This window comes from Hipposideros armiger, unplaced genomic scaffold (genome assembly GCF_001890085.2).
Source record: "Hipposideros armiger isolate ML-2016 unplaced genomic scaffold, ASM189008v1 scaffold_1200, whole genome shotgun sequence".
Classification (NCBI taxonomy): domain Eukaryota; kingdom Metazoa; phylum Chordata; class Mammalia; order Chiroptera; family Hipposideridae; genus Hipposideros; species Hipposideros armiger.
The window spans coordinates 301,619-322,868 of NW_017732550.1; the positions used below are offsets into that span (position 1 = coordinate 301,619).

Sequence of the window (21,250 nt, forward strand, 5' to 3'; positions counted from 1 at the left end):
TTCAAAACTACTATCTAATCCTCAGATCTTATTGAGAGTTACCAACTGACCTAAACGTTGTCCTCTATGGAGACACAATCCCTGATTCTTATGCCTCCTTTACAAACATCCAGATGCACAAATGCGGTCTCAGAATGGCCTTCAAGGAAGACAGCTAGCTTGACCCTTTGGAAGTGGCCAATGCAGCATGTGGACGCCCAGCCCAGGCCAGCACCAGCCCCATGCAGACCTTTACTGGAGCCTGATGCAAGAGGGAAAACGTGCACCCTACGTACGCCTGCCAAAGTAGTCTCCAGTATTTTGAACCAAGTGAAGAGAGTTAATAAAGCTTTAAAATAATTTTTAAAAGATTACAGGAATGGCTCTACATTGCCCAAACTGTTTGCACATCATTTTCAATCCTCATAAATCCAACCCAAGGCACATAGGGTTGCAGGGCAAGGAAACTGCAGCCTCTTTAGAAATGTTCCCCTTGCACAATAACACAGGGTTGTAAATCAAACAACAGCCTGTCTTTATGTGCAGTTTTGACATTTTGTTTACTTGATTGCTGAGTTTTTTGGCCCCCACTTAAAGTCCACACCACAGGTGTATGCCTCACTCACCTCCCCCAACCCATCCTGACCACCGCACCAAACACACAGGTTCTGCTGAGTGCACATAGTGTGTGCACATCTCTTGTGCTCAACAGCCTCACGATGAGCCTGAGAATGGGTCTTTGGACCACTGTACAGATGAAGAAAGAGAGGTTCTGCGGTAGTTTTCTTGGGCTGCCATAACAAGATACCACAGGCTGGGGGGCTTAAACAACAGAAACAAATTTTTTTCTGGAGGCTGGAAGGCTGAGATCCAGGTTTGCAGGGTTGGCTTCTTCTGAGGCCTCTCTCCTTGGCGTGTAGACAGCTGTCTTGTCACTGTGTCCTCACATATGGTATATTAGCCAGGGTTCTCAAGAAAAAGAGAATAGAATGTGTATATGCATACACATGCACACATACATGTATGCACACACTGACAATTAAGTTCGCAAACTCATCCTAAAAAAAGTGCTACCTATGTCACTGCTGAATATTACTATGGTCACCTTTGAAGTACTCCCCTTGGGAAGCTACACATCGACACCAACATCTAGTCACCCTTCAAAGCAATTTTGGAACTCTTTTTCTAGAATGGCCATCAAAGCTGTTGTCGTATTTCCCTTGATGTCCTGAATGTCATCAAATGTCTTCCTTCCAATATTTCCTTTATCTTTGGGTAAAGAATGAAGTCATTGGGGGCCAGAGTACGTAAGTAGGGAGCGTGTTCCAATACAGTTATTTGTTTACTGGCTAAAAACTCCCTCACAGACAGTGTTGTGTGAGCTGGCGCATTGTCGTGATGTAAGAGCCATGAATTGTTGGCGAAAGTTCAGGTCATCTAACTTTTTCACACAGCCTTTTCAGCACTTCCAAATAGTAAACTTGGTTAACTGTTTGTCCCGTTGGTACAAATTCATAATGAATAATCCCTCTGATATCAAAAAAGGTTAGCAACATCATTGCAACAAGTTCGTGAACTTAACTGTCAGAACTTCATATATATTCACTTATTTATTATAAGGAATTGGCTCACATGATTATGGGGGCTGATGAGTATCAGATCTGTGGTTAGCAAGCTAGAGATCAGGAACTCCAGAACTTCCAGAGAACTGATTCAGTTCCAGTCCAGATGCCTGGAGGCTTCAGACCAGGAAGAGCTGATGTTTCAATTTGAGTTCATATGCAGGAAAAAACTAATGTCACAGCCCGAGGGCAGTCAGGCAGGTGGTGTTCCCTCTCACATAAATTGTTCTCTTCAGGCCTTCCATTGATTGGTTGGGGCCCACCCACACTGGGGAGGGCAGTTTGCTTTGTTCAGTGTACCCATTTAAAAGTTAATCTCACCCAGACACCTCACAGACACACCCAGAATAGTGTTTAGCCAAATACCTGGGCACCCCTGGGCAGTCAAGGTAACACATAAAGTTACCATTCAGAGAGGGACCTCCCTGTGTGAGTCTGTGTCCTCATTGTCTCTTCTTATAAGGACATCAGTCATATGAGATAGGGCCACCCTAAGGGCCTCATTTCACCTTAATCACCTCTTTAAGGGTCCTGTCTCCAAATACAGTCACATTCTGAGGTACTGGGGGTTAAGGCGTCAAAATGTGAATTCTGAGGGACAGTTCGCCCCTTAACAGGAGAAGGGGCCCAGCTCGTAAGCATTTGGGCCAGCTCTTTCCTCCTCTGAGCTGACTGGGCATTTGGAGCCCCCCAGGTTGGCATGCCCCTCCCCAGGCAGGCAGACTCATTCAATCACTGCTGTGACAGGGCTGAGGCACAGGTGGTCACTCAGTATGGACAAATCTCACGTGCAAAGTCTGGCATTACAGAAGGCAGAAAGTGTTTGTTGGGGAAAGCTCAATAAGGTCTTGTCCCAGCAAGAATATTCCTCTGAATAAAATCTCCATGATTTTAACATCCATTCCCTCTGGCCACCAGAGGGGTTTTGCTAAGACACAGAGGCTGCCAGGGGAGAAGACTGGAGCCCACCCACGCCTGTAGAGCCTGCTTCAAACCCTCTTTAGATGCACCTGACATGGATGTGCAGCCTGTCCCACTGGGGACATTAATTCCTCTCTCTAAACTTGGGCTGTGTTGGGCGCTGGCTGCCTGATTCTTAAACCTTGACTGATAATTGTGCTGAAGACAATTCTCAAGACCTCTGACAATTGGGTCACATTGAGCCTTCTGGTATGTACCTCACCCATGCCTCACTCTGGTCCAGCAGAAGTGCCTGAACGAAGAGGACATGCTTGCAGGCAACACAAGGCATTCTGCACTGCCCTGCACACAGACTCCTTTCCAGATCACCCTCCTGTGTTGCTGGGAGAATGGCTTTCCCCAGAGTGCAGTGCTTGGAGGGGGGATGGAGCGGGGCAGTCCCAGAGTGCAGTGTTGGGGGGGGTGTGTGTGGTTTCCCAGAGTGCAGTGCTGGGGGGAGTGGTTTTCCAGAATGCAGTGCTGGGGGGAGTGGTTTCCCAGAGTACAGTGTTGGGGTGGAGTGGTTTTCCAGAGCGCAGTTCTGGGGGGAGGGTGGAATGCAGGGGCCTGTGTCTCAGGTGGAAGCAAAGAGTTCCTGGGGCTCCTTCCTACAGATGCTCTCCCTGACCTCCCAGCACAGTTAGGGGGCAGGATATGACCCAAGCTTGACCAATCAGACTGTCCCCCGAGATGCTGCATCCTGAGTGGAGGCACATGGCTGCATGGACCACCTCAGTGTTCCTCTCAGCTGGAAGCCTGGGCCTGGGGCACTTCTCCAGCTCCTTGCTGGCACTCTGAGCTCCAAGAGCACTGTGGCGAGCTCCCTTTGCTCTGCCTGGCCACATGTCACTTGTTGCTCACCACCAAAGACTCTATTGCTTATAGATCCAATGCTTACATGCTCCCATCCTCATATCCTCACACCCTTTTCATGCCTTTTCTGCCGAGAGCACTGCCTTCCCTATGCTGATGGGAAAACCCTCCTCATCCCTCAAGACTCGTCTCAGGTCTACAAGAACTCTTTCTAGCTCTCCCTGTTGAAAAGATTGCTCCCTCTCTTGAACAATAGCCGCACTTTCTTTGAACTTATTTCATTAATAAAAAGAAAACCACCATTTATCCAGTGTCAACTGCATCCTAGGCACCCTCATGCCCATTAGGTCCTTTCCCTAAGCCCATTTCAGCTCAGAACATGAAGGTCAGAGTGGATGGTCACCATAGCAGACTATTTCTGGAGAAGGCCACCATGCATCTCCTGCCCGTAGGCTCTACCAGACCTTGCCACTCCTGACAGGAGCTGGAGTGCAAGTCATCTCACCTTGGGCCTGGGAAGGACTGTGATGCTTCAGTGAATAGAACACAACAGAAGTGATACTGTGTGACTCCTGAGGCCTGGTCCTGAAAGGTGACATACCTTCTGCTTGTCTGTGTGTCTCTCTCTGTCTCAGTGCTTGCTCTGGCAATTTAGCCACCATATTGTGAGAAAGCCCAGGCCACATGGGGAAGTCCCATGTAGGTGTTTCGGCTGACAGCCAGCAGAACTGCAAGGTGGGCGGGTAAGGCTTCTGAGGAACCCAGCCCCAGTCTTCAGGAAGTGCCAACTGATATTGAATAGAACAGGCCCACTCAAATTGTAGATCCATGAGAAAAACAAATTCGGTCATTGTCTTAAGCCACTAAGTTTTGGGGTAACTAGTTATATGGCCACAGCCATTGGAGCACTTACACAGAGCCAGAAAGTTTAAAGAGTGTGACTAACAAGCGAGGCCAGGCAGCTTAGGAGATCTGATCACTTGGATTGGACGGACCACATTCCATCTCTGTGACTTAGGCAGGTCACTTACCCTCCCTGGACCTCTGTTTCCTTGTCTGAAATACGGGGAAAATATAGTATCTATGTCATAAGGCTATTGTGACGACCAATAGAGACACCACGTGTAAGGCATTCAGCACATACAAACACTTAACAAAAGTGAGTAATAACAGTAATAATTACTATCAAAGGGACTCACTAGATTGAATTCCCAGTCCACCTGACTGCCCTCAGAGCCTGTACTGTCCCCTCAAGTCACAAAACCTCTGGGGTGTTCACTGCTGAGCCATTCCTCCCCAGACTGAGCTTCCCAGCTGAGAGCTGCAGCCTGGGGCGCCCATGCCGCTTCTGACCACAGCTGGCACTTCTGCCTGGCCCGCTTCCCGGGCTGTGTGCCTGGAGCTGCCAGCCCGAGGTCATCTACTGAGGCTATAGTTTGAGGAGCTCTTCTCAAACTGAGTTCCTCACACTGCGTTTAGATACACCTGGCCTTGATATTTCCAGCAGAACCATTCCATTAACAAGAGTACCCTGAAGTCTGTTGGGCTCTGGAGACTGGGAGAGGGTTCTGCGCCCTCCCACAATGGACTCTGGGTCAAAAGTAAAGGGTCTACAGGGTCCACCCCACCCAAGTGGAATGCAGAGACCTGTGAACGTTTCTTTGGTTTTCTATTGTAGTTAGTAGAAACAGCTCTGCTCTGCCCCCAGCCCCAGCACCTGGCAGAGCTCCAGGGTTATTTTACATTAATTTAAGATCACTAATGAAGAATAATTAACAGCTTCAAAGAAGCCTGCACACCCTGTGTTTAGAAGTGATTAATTATGCATTGTCTGAAAAGTACCCCTTTCAAACTGAAGTTTTGGGTGGTTGTTTTAAACAGCAGAATATGGCATCAGGAAAAAAGCCAAGTGGCCTCATCCACAAAGCCTTCTTGGGCTTAGATCTGCTTGTGCAAGGACAGCCACCAATTCTTAAGCCTCTGCTAAGTGTGGTACATTAAGTGCTTTCTTGGAATTGACCCTGTCAATCCCCACAGGGGCCATAGGAGATGGGCTAGTACAAAGGCACCCGCAGATGCTTGGAGGGAGCGACTTTCTAAGACTCTGCCAGGACACGGTCTGACCCTAAGGCCAGAGTTCTCACCCACCTTACTAACATGTCACATGATTTGTGAATGCTAGATGAGAACATCACGCTTGCAGGGATGCACAGTCAGAGCTCCTCAGCTGGCAGCGTGGGGCCTCAGCAGCTGGACCACCTGGTGCAATCCCAGTGGTCCCACTGACAGCTCATGTGATTCTGGGCAAACCACTTCTCCCCCTTGTGCCTCAGTTTCTTCACCTGAGAAATGGGATAATCATACTCCCCAGTTCTTGGGGTTGGTGCAGTCAGGACTTCAACGGTGCCTCACATGTAGCAGGTGTTCCGTGAGTCTCAGCATTATCCTCACCCACCCCATTTTCCTTTCCAGTCTCACCCCTGATGTGTACCCATTTAGAAATAGCCTCATCTTTGACCATTTCTAAACCATGCCAGGCTCCATCCCACCTCCAAACATTTGTTCATGCCATGCTCTCTGCCTATAGTGCCCTTCCGTGTCTGGAAAAAATCCCATCCCACATCTAGGCCCAGATCAGATGACATCTATGATTCCTCATAGATGGCTTCCCTCATGTTGCTGGTATCTCTGTGCCACCTCTATTTATCCCCCATCCTTAGCTTTCACAGCTTATTAGTGGTTCTTTTCTCCCTTGTAGGCTGTGAGCAACTTGAGAAAATATGACCTACTCTGAATAAGAACCTCCCACATTAGGCGAGGGCCAAGAAAGTCTCATTGATTTGCCCTAGAGGCTGAGTCAAGACACTTACATGGAACCATGCATTCCCAGAGGTGACTGTCAACTTGCCACACCTTCCAGAAGACCTTTCGTGGGCTCCACGCTGTGCAGCACAAAGTCCAGTCACTGGTCCTGGACTGCAGCCTCCAACGTCCCTCCTAACTCCATGGCTTCTCACCACCACCTGAAGGCACCTGCCCTTTTTGCAAGCCTCTGGGTTTTTTCCATGTGCTTTTCCCTCTGCCTGGAACCACACATCTTCCCCTTCCCAGCCCAGCCAACTCCTCCACATGCTTCACCGCCTGCTTAGTTGTCACCTCCTTTATGAAGCCCCCACATCTAGTCCCACTCCTCTGTCAGGGCTCTCACCCTGACTCCTACCTTGTCCAGCTGAGCCCTGTGGGCGGGGCTGTGCCTCACTCATCCCTCCTGCCCAAGGACCCCTGGCACGCTGTGTAACCTGAAGCTGTGGAGCGCTTAAGAGATTCCATCTTGGACCACGACAGACCTGGGTCCAAATCCTGTGACCACACTTACTTGGCTGCCTACCCTTCGGTATCACTCTATTCTCCTGTTAAAGGTGGGGGCTTAATGCCTCTTTTGTGGTGGGGATTAACAGGCAGGTAAAATGGCCCATCCTCAGCAGACACTTAATAACAGCCAGAATATTCCAGGTTCCCCGGGTTTATAAGAACTCTGGGGTAGCAGTGAGAAGATAGTCACCTGCACAGTGTTTTAATGTGGCTGGTGGTAATCAGAGATGCAGAATGGCCTCTCAACCTGGCAGCCACCCAAGAGCGGGGACTTCCTTTCTGAGAATGCCGTGAAACCCTCAGTGCCAGCCCCTTTCGGAAAAAGCCCACTGGAAGAGAAAAGAAAAGCTCCCACACTTTCCCAGAACTGCTCAAATGCTAATAACAGAATGTGAAATCAGGAAAAACTAATTCCCTCAGAATATCTGGTTTTCTAATTCCCTCCTCCAAGGTCTTTCATTACATGCCCTTGCAGGTGGCCATGGCGACACCTCCATGATGCCCTTCCTGATGGCCTGGGCATTGGCGTTTCCTGGCCAAGGTGTGAGAACACACATGTGCAAGACACTGTCAGGTTTCTTAACATTTGGATTGTGGTGTCTGGGCCCACATCATTTCAGGGAGCCATCCCCAAACGTCACTACACATCATCAAGGCCAAATCCCTAAAGATAGGGAAATGGGCAGAGAGAGGGGACGTGATCCATCCAAAGTCACACAGCAAGGGAAGAGACTTGAACTCTGGTCTTCTGACCTCCAGACCAAGGATCCCCATTCTGCCTTCCCAAACAAGTCTCAAATCCCTGCTTGGGGACACGGTCAAACCTATTAGTCACAGGAGCCGCCCTTGAGGTCGGAGGGAGTATACTGTGGCAGGGCCAGGCCAGGGACCTCTGGATCCGCAGGACTGCCCTTCTGTGGGGTTAGACCCACTTGGAAGCAAATCCTCCCCAGGATGATCCCAGTAGCAAGAAGTAGTGAAACTGCACTTGGCCACAAAGCACTTTGGGGTGACCACTTCTCTGCAGAAATCCTACCGATTCAGGGCTGGAGGGAGAGGAGGGTACAATTAAGCAAGGTTGTAAAGTGACCTGCAGCAAAGGCTGCCATCGTTCTTGGCCAGTGGTAGGACCCTGTGCTGAGATGTGGAGGCCCTGCCATCTGCAGCCTCAGGGTGAAAGTTCCCCTGCAGCCCTACTGCCCTAGTGGCAGAGGTCTTCCCGAGGGTCTACGTACCTTTTATAGACTCTGTGCAGTGGCTGCAAGCACAGGAACTGCCAGTAATCCAGGCAAAAGGCCTTGAACTTGAGCATTTTCACCTTTCCGTCTCCAGCTACTGGACTACCGTGGCGCCTCCACTGAGACTTGGAGAGGGGCTGGCGGGAGTTGGGGGACTAGCCTTCTGGCCTGCCCTGGTCCCTGCCACAGAGGCCCCACTCACATGGTCCAGCCCTGCCCAGCCGGCTCCTGTAGCACACGCCTCCAGTACAAAGAGCAGCGCACACAAAAGCCCAGCAACTCCTCCATGCAGCTCCCCCAGCAGGCTCAGGTTGCTGCTGTCTCTGGGGGCTGGTGCTTCTTGGGGCTCCCTTGGGGCTCTCTGGGGTAAAGAGAGGCAGCCCTGGCTGTGCCAAGTTGTGGGGGCCCCTGGCCCATCATCCTGGGGGGCTGGATGCTGGGACTCCTGGTGGTTGCGCCAGTACCTGGCTGGCAGTGGCCCACTCGCTGGTCCAGCCTGGAGTGGCCGAGTCCAGAAAGACCCAGGGGGCGCAGGCAGGGAGAGGGTGAGACGGCAGACAAGCGCAGCCTTGTCTGCCAATTATGTTTGGTGGGATCTCGGTTCAGGCGGCAGGAGTGAAAACTCACCACGCAGCCACATGGTGTGGGTGGAGCAGCTCGGCTCTGAAAGGCAGCAGATAAAGACTGACAGGGCTGCCCTGCACGGTTGCCCGGGTGACGAGACACATTGATAAAATCTAAAATGGAACCTTTGATGGCAGCAGCTCATTGGCTGCTAGGAGGGGACTCCCATTGCTAGCAAGGGAAGGAGGGGAGCTGCCGGGCGGCGGAGGGCGTGGACAGCCAGGGGCATTGTTAGGCAGGGGAAGGGGAACCACAGGCAGAATGGGTGGCTCCATGGACCCAGGCCCTGGCTCTCCATCCATCCTGGCCGGTCCCCAGCTTCTACTCTGGTGGCCCTCCGGCCATTCTCCATGCATCAGCTGCAGGGTCCTTAAAACATCACTCTGGTGCTCCATGCCTTCATGTAGTCCTCCCCTGCTCTCAGAATAAAGGACGAAGTCCTGACCCATCAGCTGGCCCTCCTTGACCTGCTCCTGCTGACCATCCAACCTCTCTGAGGCTCCCAACACTCAGACCCCTGGCCCTCGACATGTCCCCTAACTCACCACGCCCTTCCAGGCCTTCCTGCAGTCCCTCTGCCAGAGGGGTCCTCATCATGCTTCAGCCTGTCCCTCAGCACCTCCTCACAGCATCCCTGGCGTCCTGAGCTCCCTTCATGCCACCCCATGTGACATATTCGCTGCCTTCCTCCCCCCGCCCCCCCACACCACCCCCAGCTGCAGCAGCAGCCTCTCCAGGGCAGGGCTCACCTCCCTTTTCATGGCCCACTCTTGGATCATCAGCACAATGCCTGACCCACCACAGGTGCCTAGTCACCATCGGTTGAAGGCATGAGCACTTGGGGTAGCAGAATAGAAGTGTCTAGGGCACTCAGCCCCTCTGCTACGTCAGATCCCTTGTTTGCTCAACATGACTGCACCCCTATGAGGAGGCCTCCTGACCTTCCCCTGCTTGCAGATGTGGAAACAGAGGCTCAGGAAAGACCACATCCCCGTGTGCGAGGAGTGATGTCCAGGACACAGGGGCCTCAGATGAGAGCTGGTGCTGAGCACAGCTGCCAGGCTTCCCAGGGCTGGTGCAGAAACAGGGGCCTGACCCCAGCCTGAACTCCGGCAAAGCCAAGGAACACGTTACTGGCCTCAGGAGGCCATTTCCTCAGCCTGTCATGAGCAAACATCTGTTTCTAGAGCACTGCTTCTCAGCCATGGGCAATTTTGCCACCAACCCCTCCCTGCCAGGGACATTTGGCAATATCTGGAGAAACTGTGGTTGTCACAACTGGAGAAGGAGTTGATTCTGGCATCCTGTGACATTTAGATGATAGTAAACGTCCTACAGTGCGCAGGACAGCCCCCATCATAGAAAATGATCTGGCCCCAAATGTCAGTAGTGCCAAGGGTGAGAAACCCTGCTCTAAGAGAAATTTCCCTTGGAGATACCCTGTAGTGGATGGCTGGAACTGGGAAGGCTTCCAGAGGTGGCTCATGCCAAGCACCGCTGTACAACAGGGAGCATGATGCCCAGTGAGGGGATGCAGCCTCAGGATGGGCCCAAGCTGGACATAGGATGCCCCATAGAGGAGGCACGATGAGCCATGGACAGCTGCGCTGCAAACCACAGGGCAGGTGGACAAGGAGGGCAGCAGCAGCCTTCTGCCAAGATTGTGACAAATCTATTTGCCAAGGCAGCACAGGATGGGCAGCCGCCCTGAAGGGCCACCCGCTCCTCTCCCCCAATGAGGACATTAGCTTCTCTGTCACGACTATGGCAGAGGAAGCTGGCTGTGTCTTTGAAAGGAGGCAATTACTGGCTGGGACCTTTGTTTCTGAATTCCCACGCTGTGAACAGGGCCTCCAGGACCTCCGAGAGATGGGCCTGGTCACGTGGTACCACCTCACCAGAGCTCAAGGGCTGGGTTTCTTAGACGCCCTCACAAGCAGCAAAGCCGGTAGCACAGAGATCAGGTGGTGCTGGGAGGGGTTATGTGGGGATTCTGGGCCCTAGTCCTGGGTCTGGCATCAATATTCCTCTGGTTTCTGGATCTCAGTTTTTCTCATCTGTGAAATGAGATGAGGAGCCCAGCTCTGCCTGTGTCCCAAGGCTGCATGAGGTTCGGAAGTCAGGATGCATGTGAGGGTGAGATCACAGGGATGGGGCCAGTTCCTGTCTAGCGCCTGCCTCTTTGCTGGTCTTCAAACTGGCCAAGCATGCTGTACCTCAGGACCTTTGCACTGGCCGTCCCCAGTGCCTGGATGCTCCTCCTCCAGGGAGTCACGTGGCTCATTCCCCTTTCCTTCTGCCAACTGGTTAAATGGTGCCTCCTCAGAGAGGCCTTCTCTGACTGCCCTCCCATCAATCTCTATCCCCTGACTGACTTTTCTTCATAGCACTTATCATTATCTGACCTATTATGTTAAAAACTGGTTTCTCTGTGGTTTGCTGCCTGTCCCCCTGCCTGACACAGTAACTCTGCAAAGGCAGCAGGACTGTTCTCCATGCATCCTGAGTGACAGGCAGTCTCAGAGCTTAGGAAACAACAGCTACGTAGAGGAGAGGGAAAGGCAGAGCCCAAGTGCCCTGCTGTCTCTGCTCCGACCCCTAGCTCTGTCTTTCAGAGCTGAGAGGGCACTGGGTCATAGGCTACAAGGTGAGGTGAGCTGGTGCCTATGGCCACTCCCTGACCATGATCATCTGCCTGCCTGGCAAGAGCTGGGCCTTATTTTGATGGTGAACTGAGTGGTCAAACCTGACAGGACAGGGGATTCATGACAGCCCCCACCAACATGCAGACACCCTGGGACAAGAGACCCAGCACCCTCTCTTCATTTCAGAGCCTTCCCTAGCCTGGTCCCAAGCAGGGCACCCACTGGCCGGCTGGCAGAGTGGACTGCTGTCTGCAACGTGGGGGCTGTCAGAGAAGCCGGTGGCTCAGTGGCTTCCAGGAGTTTCCTGAGCCTTTCACCCTGGGCCCAGCCCGTCCTGCCATGGACACCCATACCACTGCTGGGCACCCTGGGCCAGCCAGGCAGGGGTGCCTGTGTGTGTAAGCCTGTGTGCAAGAGTGATGGTGCAAGGGTCCATGCAAGTGATGGTGCAAGGGATGGGCATGAGGAAAGGAGTGTGTGTGTGTGTGTGTGTGTGTGTGTGTGTGTGTGTGTGTGATTGTGCAATGTCTATGGGAGGAGTCATGGTATGAGGAGGTGTACACAAACAGTGAGGGGTGTGCTACAGCATTGGGCAGTGTTCATGCCAGGATCTGAGTTCAAACCCCAGGACAGCTCCCCAGCTGAGAACCCTGAACAGGGGACTCCTGTAAAACGGCTAATAGTTCTGTCTCATTGCGTAGTTGTGAGGAAGTGGGACACTGCCAGCTCTCATCAAACATACGCGACTACTATTACATGTGGCTGAGGAGTGTCCATGTACAGGCTTATATGAGCATGAGCTCATGCATATGAGCATGTGTGTGTACAGCCCAGCTCTCCATCTCCAGCCCGAGCTGGCTCAGGGAAGCAGTGCCCAGAGGGCCACTCCCTCACGTCTTCTCATAGCCTCATGCAGCCTCAGGGCTTCAGCGCTGATCTCTAAAAGCCAATAGAGCGTCCACTGCACTCCAATATGTGAGGCCAGCCCTGCTTGGTGTCTCCACAGCCTCGCGAGCCTCCTTTCAGGCTTGCTCACTCCTCTCACAGAAGCCATGTTCCTCCGTGGGGCTCGGCTGTGCACGACCCTCTGCCTCTCTTGTCCTCACTCTCCATGTGCTGGTCATGTCTGTTCTTCACAGGTCCTCTCAAAGTATGACCCCTTCCCAGGGCCCTCAGTGACTATTCCCAGCAAACTTCCAGTCGCTTCTGCAACGCAGTGCAGATGTCCCCTCTTCCCTGATCCACACTGCTGCCCTGGCCTGGCCGCTGTGCCATCCCTACTCCAGGACCTGCTGCCTGTTACTTTTCTTTCCCTGATTCACCCGCCAGACTGCGAGCAGAGACCTGTGCTTCCATCCATCCTCTATGCCGCAGTCTCCAACCTTTCTTGTAAAAACAGAGAACGCGTTCTTCTGAAGACATCTTATGGAAGCATCAGATATAAGACACATGAGGGCAGAGACTCTCACACAGTTGCCGCTTCCACCAAGTACAATCAGAAAACCAGGGTAACCCATGGGCTTCACCTTTGGGCTGCACCCAATCTTTTGGGGACCACCAACCTGGGACCTCAGAACTATCATCTGAGCCCTAGTCCTAGTAGGACTTTTAGCTAGCTCTAGTCTTCAAGGGGACCTTTGGCTGAGCCCTGGTGTCTGGGGTAGCATCAGCTGAGTCCCGGTCCTTGGGGGCACCGCTCTTAGCTGTACTTGTTCTCAGGCGATGTGTCAGCAGTACCGCTGGTCCCTGGGGGAATTTTAGGGCCAAATAGTGGGGCTAATTTCCTCTGAGGGCTTCTTGCAACCTGTCCTAGGTGCAGAAGGGAAGCGTGGGCCCAGTGGCCCAAGTGGGCCTGGAGAGGAGAGAGCAACAGTACCTGTAGTGGTCAGTGGAGAGGCTGCTTCCGGTCTCCAAGGAGCTCCTGAGGTGGGAAAAGTGAGACAGGGTTACTGATGTCCCCCTACACAACAAACACTAGGTGGCCCCAGGACAGGTCCTGGGGTAGGTGGGCAGCCCTGGAAAAGCATTTGGTCCCACATGCAAGAAGCCATGTGCTTTCTTTCTCTCTGATAGGTGGGTCACCAAGAAGCTGCCCTGTCTTTACCCCATGCAGTTCAGAGGGCTCAGTCATAAGGGGCTCTTGGCAACATCAAGTCCAACTGAACTATTTTCAGTGGGGAAGCTGAGGCCCAAGGTCAAACAAGGAGTCTCCCAGCAGAAGGTCTTTGCATTCATAGCTGACTGACCCCACCTGAGGCCTGGGCCTGCCAGCTCACAGCTCTGCCCACAGGTCTCCTTGCCACAGGCTACCCTTCACCATGCGTGAGCTGCCCCGGCTCCTGACTCTCTTCTCATCCTACTCTTCCCTCTCCCCCACCACCACTCTGGCTAACTCGCTGTTCCTGCAACAAGCCAATTTCATTCCCAGCCCTGGGCCTTTGCACTTGCTGTTCCCTCTATATGGAATGTTCTGCCCCTAATCACCACACTTAACACTCACTTTCCAACTCACAGGGACCTTCCCCATCTATAGCAGCACCCTGTCCCGTGACATGCTCACTCTGCTGCTCCCTTTTCTCTCTTTCAGAGCCCCAAAGGAGCTGAACCAGTTATCTGTTTCCTTATTCACTGCCTGTCTTCCCATCAGTGTCCCCTCCCCGAAGGCAGGGAGGGCCTCGTGCATTCTGGTTACTGTTGGCCTCACTGAGGGGACTAGTCATGGCTGAGACAGTGTCTCCTTTGATCGTGTTCCCCGCTATAAACCTATAAGCCATGGGCCAGAGATGGTGAGTGCAGTCAGAGAAGGGGAACATCTCATGGGTGAGAAAACAGGCTCAGGGGGGAACATCATGGCAGAGTCTGGCAGGATTGAGACTCAGGTGTGTCTGGCTTGAGACCCCCATGCTCCTTCTCTGGAGGGCCTGCAGTCCTCGCAGATCACAGGCAGGGCCCACACCGCCAAGCCTGGGAAACCGATGCCCCTGCCCAGAGACTGCATCTAGCTCTAGTGCTGGGCTTGAAGACAGCCACAGCTGGGGTCAGATCCCACCCCACCCCGAACGAGCCACGGATTTAGTGCAAGTCCCTTCACCTCCCTGTGCCTTTGTTTCCTCATTTGTAAAAAGGAAATAAGTAACAGTATATTGTTCAAGGAGCAAATAATGGATCTGGAATGATTGTGGAGAAACAAGAGCCTCTGCCTATTATGCCTGGCAGCATGCCTGGTGTTCTAAGCCACTGGGCCTGGGGCACACCTCCCACTAGGCAGGGGCCTGGCTGCCCTGCACGGCCTATCCTCTCTCCTCTGGGAGCAGCTGCTATGACACAGGACACCCCCGGAGGCAGTGTCCTTGGACTGCCCCTCTCCTCTGACGCCCTACTGCCTTCTCCAGTGGGACGCTGCCCTTCCTGTGGTAGCTGCCCTGCACGCTCTCCCCTACCCGGTGCCTCAGAGGCCTGGGCACCTGCTTTGTGTGGCCTGTGCTTGACACTGTGGGTGCTGCTATTCTGAGCCAACGCCGGGTGCCTGCCATGGATCATCTGAGCTTAAGTCTCTGTTTCTCTACTTGTTCTCACCAGAGCTTTGATGGAGGCTCCTCCTTCCACATCCCTGCACTGACCTGCTACACTGACCTGCTGTTCTGCTACTTCCTGTCTAGCTAAAAGCACAGCTGGTTGCTGGACCCCATGTTCAGCAGATTAGATTCCCCAGAGCCAAGCCCTGCCCCAGGTGCCTTCTCCTCCAGCTCCAGCTGAAGAGACCGCAGATGGGCTCCCCTCTCCTAGAGTCAGAGTGCATGCCCAGGTGCCTGCACACCGTGGGGCTCAGCAACTGCTGATGTGTCAACAAGGCCTTGCCAAAGATCAAGAAGAAAAGAGGATGTGAGGGGTGGTGTCAGGATGCCTTCTGGTCCCTTCCCTGCACTGTTCACTGTCCTGTGCCCACTCTGGATGGGTGACAGTTGTCTTAGAGGGAGAAAGGGCAGGGCTGGCAAGGCAGGCCTTCCCTCCCTCCCATGCCAGGACCCATGCTGGGTGTGGTGAGGCATTCTGGCCTTCGGGAAGCCTCAAGTCTGGACAAGGGACCCAAGTTCTTACCCCCCTGCCTGGACATCAGGTGCAGGTGTGCCACGTGAGGCAGTACTCATATGATGCAAGGGTACAACACATGGTGCCGGGGATCCCAGAGCTAACTGTGCCCGGGCCCCAAGTTGCCTGGCTACGGCATGGGATCCAGGTCTCCAGCTCCAGCCCTGCTCTGACGACATCACGGCAACACCCTGGCCTGCCACAGGGACCCCTTGCGACATGGTTTTCAAATTCTCCCTCACTTAACTCTTGTGTGAACCTCATGAGGCACATGGGATCATGCCCCCCTTTTATAAATGCTGAAAGTGTGGCTTAGTGGTGCCCTGTATGTGGGTCACCATTCCATTCCCTGCCTCTTTATCCTGCAGCAAGCTCCTATTCAACCTGTGAAACCCTGCTCAAATATCAACTTGTGCCTCCTTCTTGCCTACCGTGTCCCCCATGCAGACTCTTTCCTTCCTCCCTCCCTTCCCTCCTTCTTTCCTCTTGTCCTCCTTCCTTCTCTCCTTTCTTCTCTCTCCCACTTCTTCAATAAGTGATTTTTTTTGAGCAGTTGCTATGTACTTGGCATTGGTGTTACCACTTTACAGGTATCAACTCATTTAATCTTCACTGCAGCCCATGAGGGAGATATGGCAACTCTCTAGCACATGGTGATACACAGGTTCAAGGTACTGAAGGGTGCACAAGATTTTCCAATCGGGTGTGCTGTCACCGAAGAAGACATGTGGAGATGGGGACTTCACATGCGTACTTGCCTTCGTATGGCCTGCCCTCATGGGCCTGAAGGGCCCTAATGGTGCTGTGGTCCTGCCTAAACCCCATGGCAGGCGGTGGCCCTGCCTGGGCCCCCCACTCCTCCCAGCCACATTCCTGCCCATCTCTGGGAACCCTTTGGTGGCCTCAACCACTTGGCAGTTCTCCTGGTGTCTCTGACTTCTTGTCAGGCCAGCTAGGACTGGCTCTGAACGAAGACCCTCCCTCTGCCTGCTCCCTGCTGGGTCCCTGCAGCCTTGTCAGCATATACTGAAGCCCAGTTCTCCCCACCACCCTCCTTTGCGGCTCAGCCTGGCTGTGAATGGGAGAGGCAAAAGCCAAGTAGGAAAGTGCTTGGGGAGGCCGCCCAGCCAGGCCTACCTGGATCTGGAACCAACTCCCTGGGCTCAAACCCCATTTTCACCCTGAGTCGTGACAGGCCCTCTTTAAGCTCCAGGCCCCTCATCTGGGACTGGTAATAGCTCCACTTTACATGGATGTTGGAAGGAAGATGAGATATCACCCACAGAATGCGTTTTGTGAGCCAGGAAGTGCTAGGCATGCACATTTGAGATATGCACAGATAACAGTGTATGTTGAGACATTAGCACTTAAAAGTTAAGATGTGAGTTGCAGAGCCAAGAGGGCCAGGCTGCAGATTCCGGCTTTGCTACACGCTAGCTTTGTAACCTTGGGCGAGGTAATGAACCTCTAGGTGCCTCATCTGTAATGTTTTGGGAAGATTAAATAGGTTAATACATTTAAAGCACCTAGAACAGTGCCAGGCAGAGTCAGCATTCCATAAATGGCAGCTATGACTAGTACAGGATTCAAAAGATTAGCACATCATTCAGTATAGCTTATATTACATTTCATATACAATAGAGATTATATTAATTTGTGATACCAACAGTATACCAATGGAATATTAATGTGTTACATTCACACAGTAACTCTATATTAATGGATATTTGTTTTATTTACATATATAAAATCCTCATTTTACATATGGGGAAACGGGCTCTGAGAGGTGAGCTGCTCAGCCCCAAGTCCAACTTCCTTCCGCTGTCCCCCCTGCTGGAGATACTTCACCTCTCTCTGCCCAGGGATCCCACGATCTTTGAGGGACCCTGGAGCAGGCTCGTGAACACAGAGCTCTCGGTCACCTGGGCAGGGCTCCAGCTCTTCCTCTGGACTTTCGCTCGGGCTCAGAGAACAAACCACCCATTCTGGACCAGGTGACTGCCCTGTGGACAGTCTCTGAATGCTCTCTCAGACCCTGCTCCCCACCCACAGCCCTACTTTATCTGGCTCCTGGGGAGGTCACCTCTTTTTCCTTCAGAATAAACTGGCTGCTCCAGTCCTACAGCTTCTACCCAGCACCCAACCATACATACAAAGTTCAAGGACAGGAAAAATTGTTCTGTGTTGTAAGAAGTCAGGAGGTGAGGGTGGTGATTGGGAGGGGACGAAGAGCTCCTTCCTGGGAGCTAGTCATCTTCTGTTTGGGGTATGACTGGTTACAAAAGTGTTTAGTTCTGATAATTCAACAAGCTGGACACTATGTCAGTAAAAATTTACATTAAAACAAAAAAAGAAACCAAACCTCCTGGTTCAGCCCCAGCCTCCAGCCCCAGATTAGAGCAGCAGACAAAACCAAGGCCATGGGCTCAAGGGAGCAGCAGTCATCCCCTTCCTCCCGTGGTAGTTGTGTGGCCTTGGGAAAACCCCTTCCCCTCTCTGGTCTCAGTTTCCCTCTGTTGCTTGTGAACGAGAGAGTGGTCAGTTTATGTTCCTCTCCTTGGCTATCCGGTAGATACATGGGCATCTTTGGGAAATACTAATGCCTGGCCCTAACCCAGGCTGACTAAGTCAGAACCTCTGGGTGCGTGCTACTGCACCTTGGGTTTTTTTATTTATTTTTTATTTTAACTCTTTACTTTGAAATAGCCACATTGAGAGGAAGTTGAAAAATAGAATGTCCAGGGAGGTCCCAGACACCTCTCCCGAGCTTCCCCCAGTTGGTATCATCCTGCACAACTATAGCCCACTAGCTAAACCAGGAGACTGCCATCAGCACAACCCACCAGGCTTGTGCAGCTTTCAAGCACATGCATGTGTGTGTGTGTGCGCGCGCGTGCATCTAAGTCTCCATGTAATTTTACCGTGTGTGGAGCTCTGCGGAACCCACACCATGGTCAAGTTACAGAACTGCCCCATCACCAGGCTCTCCCATTCTGCCTTTTCCTCTGTGGCCTCACCCACTTCTCCTCCCAGTGACTCACCTCTGTCAACCACCAATCTGTTCCCTGTCTCCTAAATTCTCTCATTTCAAGAATGTTACAGAAATGGAATTGTACAGTATATAAAAATTTAAGACTGGCGTTTTTCACTCAGTACACTTCCCTGAAGGTTCACCCAAGCTGCTTCACAATCTAGTTGCTGCTGTATCACTAGTTCCTTCCTTTTTAATGCTCAGTAACATCCCTGGGTGTGGATGGACCACCGTGGGTTTATCCATTCCTCCACTGAAGGACATCCAGCAGTTTCCAGTTTGGCAGCTGGTATGAAAAGGACTGCTATGAACATTCTCACCCGGGATTTTGTGTGAACATGTCTTCATTTCTGCAATAAATGCCCAAGAGTACAAGAGCTGTGTCGTAGGTGAGCGGACGTTTACTTTGAAAATTGCCTCCCAGAGTGGCTGTACCATTTTCCATTCCCAACAGCAATGTAGGAGTGATCCAGTTTCTCCACATTCTGCCAGGGTTTCGTGTTGTCACTATTTTTCATTTTAGACATTCTGATAGGTGTATAGTAATATCTCAGTGTGATTTTAATTTGCATTTCACCAACAGCCAATGATGTTGACCATCTTTTCATGTGTTTATCTGCCATTTGCAATTCTGTGGTGACATGTCTGTTCACATGCACCTTTGTTTTTGAAGGTACTCCCCAGAGGAGTCTAATAGGGAAACAGTTAATTTCCCAGAGCCCTCCAAGCTTAGAAAGTCCTGTCAGTTTTAAACAGAGCACACTCGCTGCTATAAGAATTCTTGCTATGTGCGTTCTGGAAGGAATACGTGGAGGTCCCCAGTGAGGGCCACACTGCCACAGGTGGCTCTAAACTATTGTGTCTTGGGCCACAGAATGGCCCTTCTCGTTCTTGACAAGGAATGGGAAGAAAATATGGAGAAAGCAGGGGCTGAACGCAGAGAAGGGAGGCACTGGTGGCCGTGTGGCAGGGGATGGGGCCCGCCCAGGAGGTCAGCTTCAAGACCCACAGGAGCTGCTGTGAGTGGGCTTGTTTGTAGAAGGCAGTGGGTGGATAAAGACTGTCTGGGGTGTGGGCATGACCTAGGAAGAGGCTTGAAGCAAGGTGGCTCCAGACTGTCACAAGCCCCAGAATGAGTATTTGTGGAATCTGCCTTCATTTCCAAAGGGGCAGGAAGGCCGCACACCTCCTTGTTCTTCTGTCCCTCTCCCCCTTATTAAATAAGTAATACATATTCATTCACCATATCAACCGTAAAAAATAACAGCAGCACACAAGGAAAATAAAATTACCCACCATCCTAGTCTGAGTTAACCAGTATTAATAGCTGAGGGTATTTTCTGGCAGGCCTTTTTCTAAATGTGACCAGTGTATATATGTTTTTTAGTTACACAAAACTATTCTCTGTTCTGTAAAATATACACCAGCACCTCCCATAACACTCCTCGAGTGTGTTTTTAGGTCTTTAAACATTCCTGCTCATGACGTCACATCATGGAAAGCTGCTTGGAACCCCAGTGTGCTTCCCTGCCCCGGAGACTGGCCCTATCTCTCGTCTTCCTTGTAAACAAGGGTGTGAGAGTGTCCCTTTAATACAGCCCTTATGTAAAGCCACTGATGTTCCTTTAGGACCTGTTCCTGGAATTTCTGGGTCACAGGGAGGGAATGTTTTTATGGCTCTGGGTACACACGATGCTGACCCAAGAGGTTGGGCTGTGACCGCAAATGTCTGGCCATTCTTAGGGCTCCAGAAGCTCCTCTATTTGAGCAGAGATGAGGGCAGGGGCCCATGCCTGCTCCATGTCAGGTGACATGGGCAGCAGCGCGCTGGGTTCATGCTCCTGACCACTCAGCTAGGCTGCCAGACAGAGCACCCACCAGTGAGGGCCAGGCTTGGGGCTGTCAGCGAGTGCAGTGCTGTCACCCCTCTTCTCTGGGGCTCCGCAGTGGAGACAGAGCAAGTGAGGTGACTCCAGGCCTTGGACCCAGGAACGCCTCTGCCCCACACTCGGCTGCCTTGGGATCTTGTCTTAGCCTCACACAGCCCGCTGGGTCCCCAGTTCTGGTCTGCCTCACCTTCCACTTCACCTCCTGTCAGATGGGTTGATCTTCCTGCCTCTGAGGCTGTATGAAGCTCCCGGGATTTGACAGGCTGGAGGCAAATCGTAAACCGTACAGACGTGAGGTGCTCCTGCTGGCTCACACCTGGGTTTCACACCTGCCCAGGCTTCAGGCTCCCCCCGCCTCCCTGGAGAAGGCCACAAAGGGTTCCTGCCTAGAACCCTCAGCCATCCTGTCCAGACTCAGCCCCAAACAGCCCTGCCTGCTGGCCTGGGGGCCCCACCACCTGGCACAGTGAGGCGATTGTCCTGGGATGACCTCCACACATCTCTGTCCTGCCAGGTTGCCCTGCCCATGTGCTCAGTCTGGAAAACTTCCTGCTGTGTGTGTGTGGCTGTCTCTGTGTTCCCCTGTCCCCCTAAAAGAGGTGTGGTGAGAGAGCCCAGGGCAGCAGGCAGGGGCCCTGGGGTGAGACCTGGGGGGCATCTTGACTCTCTCTGGGACTCAGTTTTTCCATCTGCACCCTGAGGAGATCTGTTTAGAGAAGTGGTTCTTAACTTAGGGGATGGGGGTGTCCTGGGCCACTTTAGGACAATGACTGACCATCCCACCTGCTCACCATGCAGCCCGACTGGTGCCAGGCTCTCTAAGAGCTTAGTGCTGACTCATCACACTCACCACCAACCTGCAACGTGAGATGTTCTTATCCCTGATTTACAGATGAGGAAACTGAGGCTCCCAGATATGATCGGTGGCAATATTCAGAACACAGGGAGATACGGAGGGGACAAATGAGAAAAGCAGATGAGCACACAA

The 21,250-nt window shown here is 52.3% G+C and overlaps 1 protein-coding gene across 1 annotated transcript in view; it reads right to left on the bottom strand.

Annotated features, from left to right (window-relative positions):
- Positions 1-13,172, bottom strand: part of IQSEC1 (IQ motif and Sec7 domain ArfGEF 1) — a 149,823-nt gene extending 136,651 nt beyond the window's left edge. The window contains exon 1 of the mRNA XM_019632947.1: positions 13,130-13,172. The gene's annotated coding sequence lies outside the window, so the exon portion shown is untranslated. The remainder of the gene's footprint in view (positions 1-13,129) is intronic.
- Between the last annotated feature and the right edge of the window lie 8,078 nt (positions 13,173-21,250).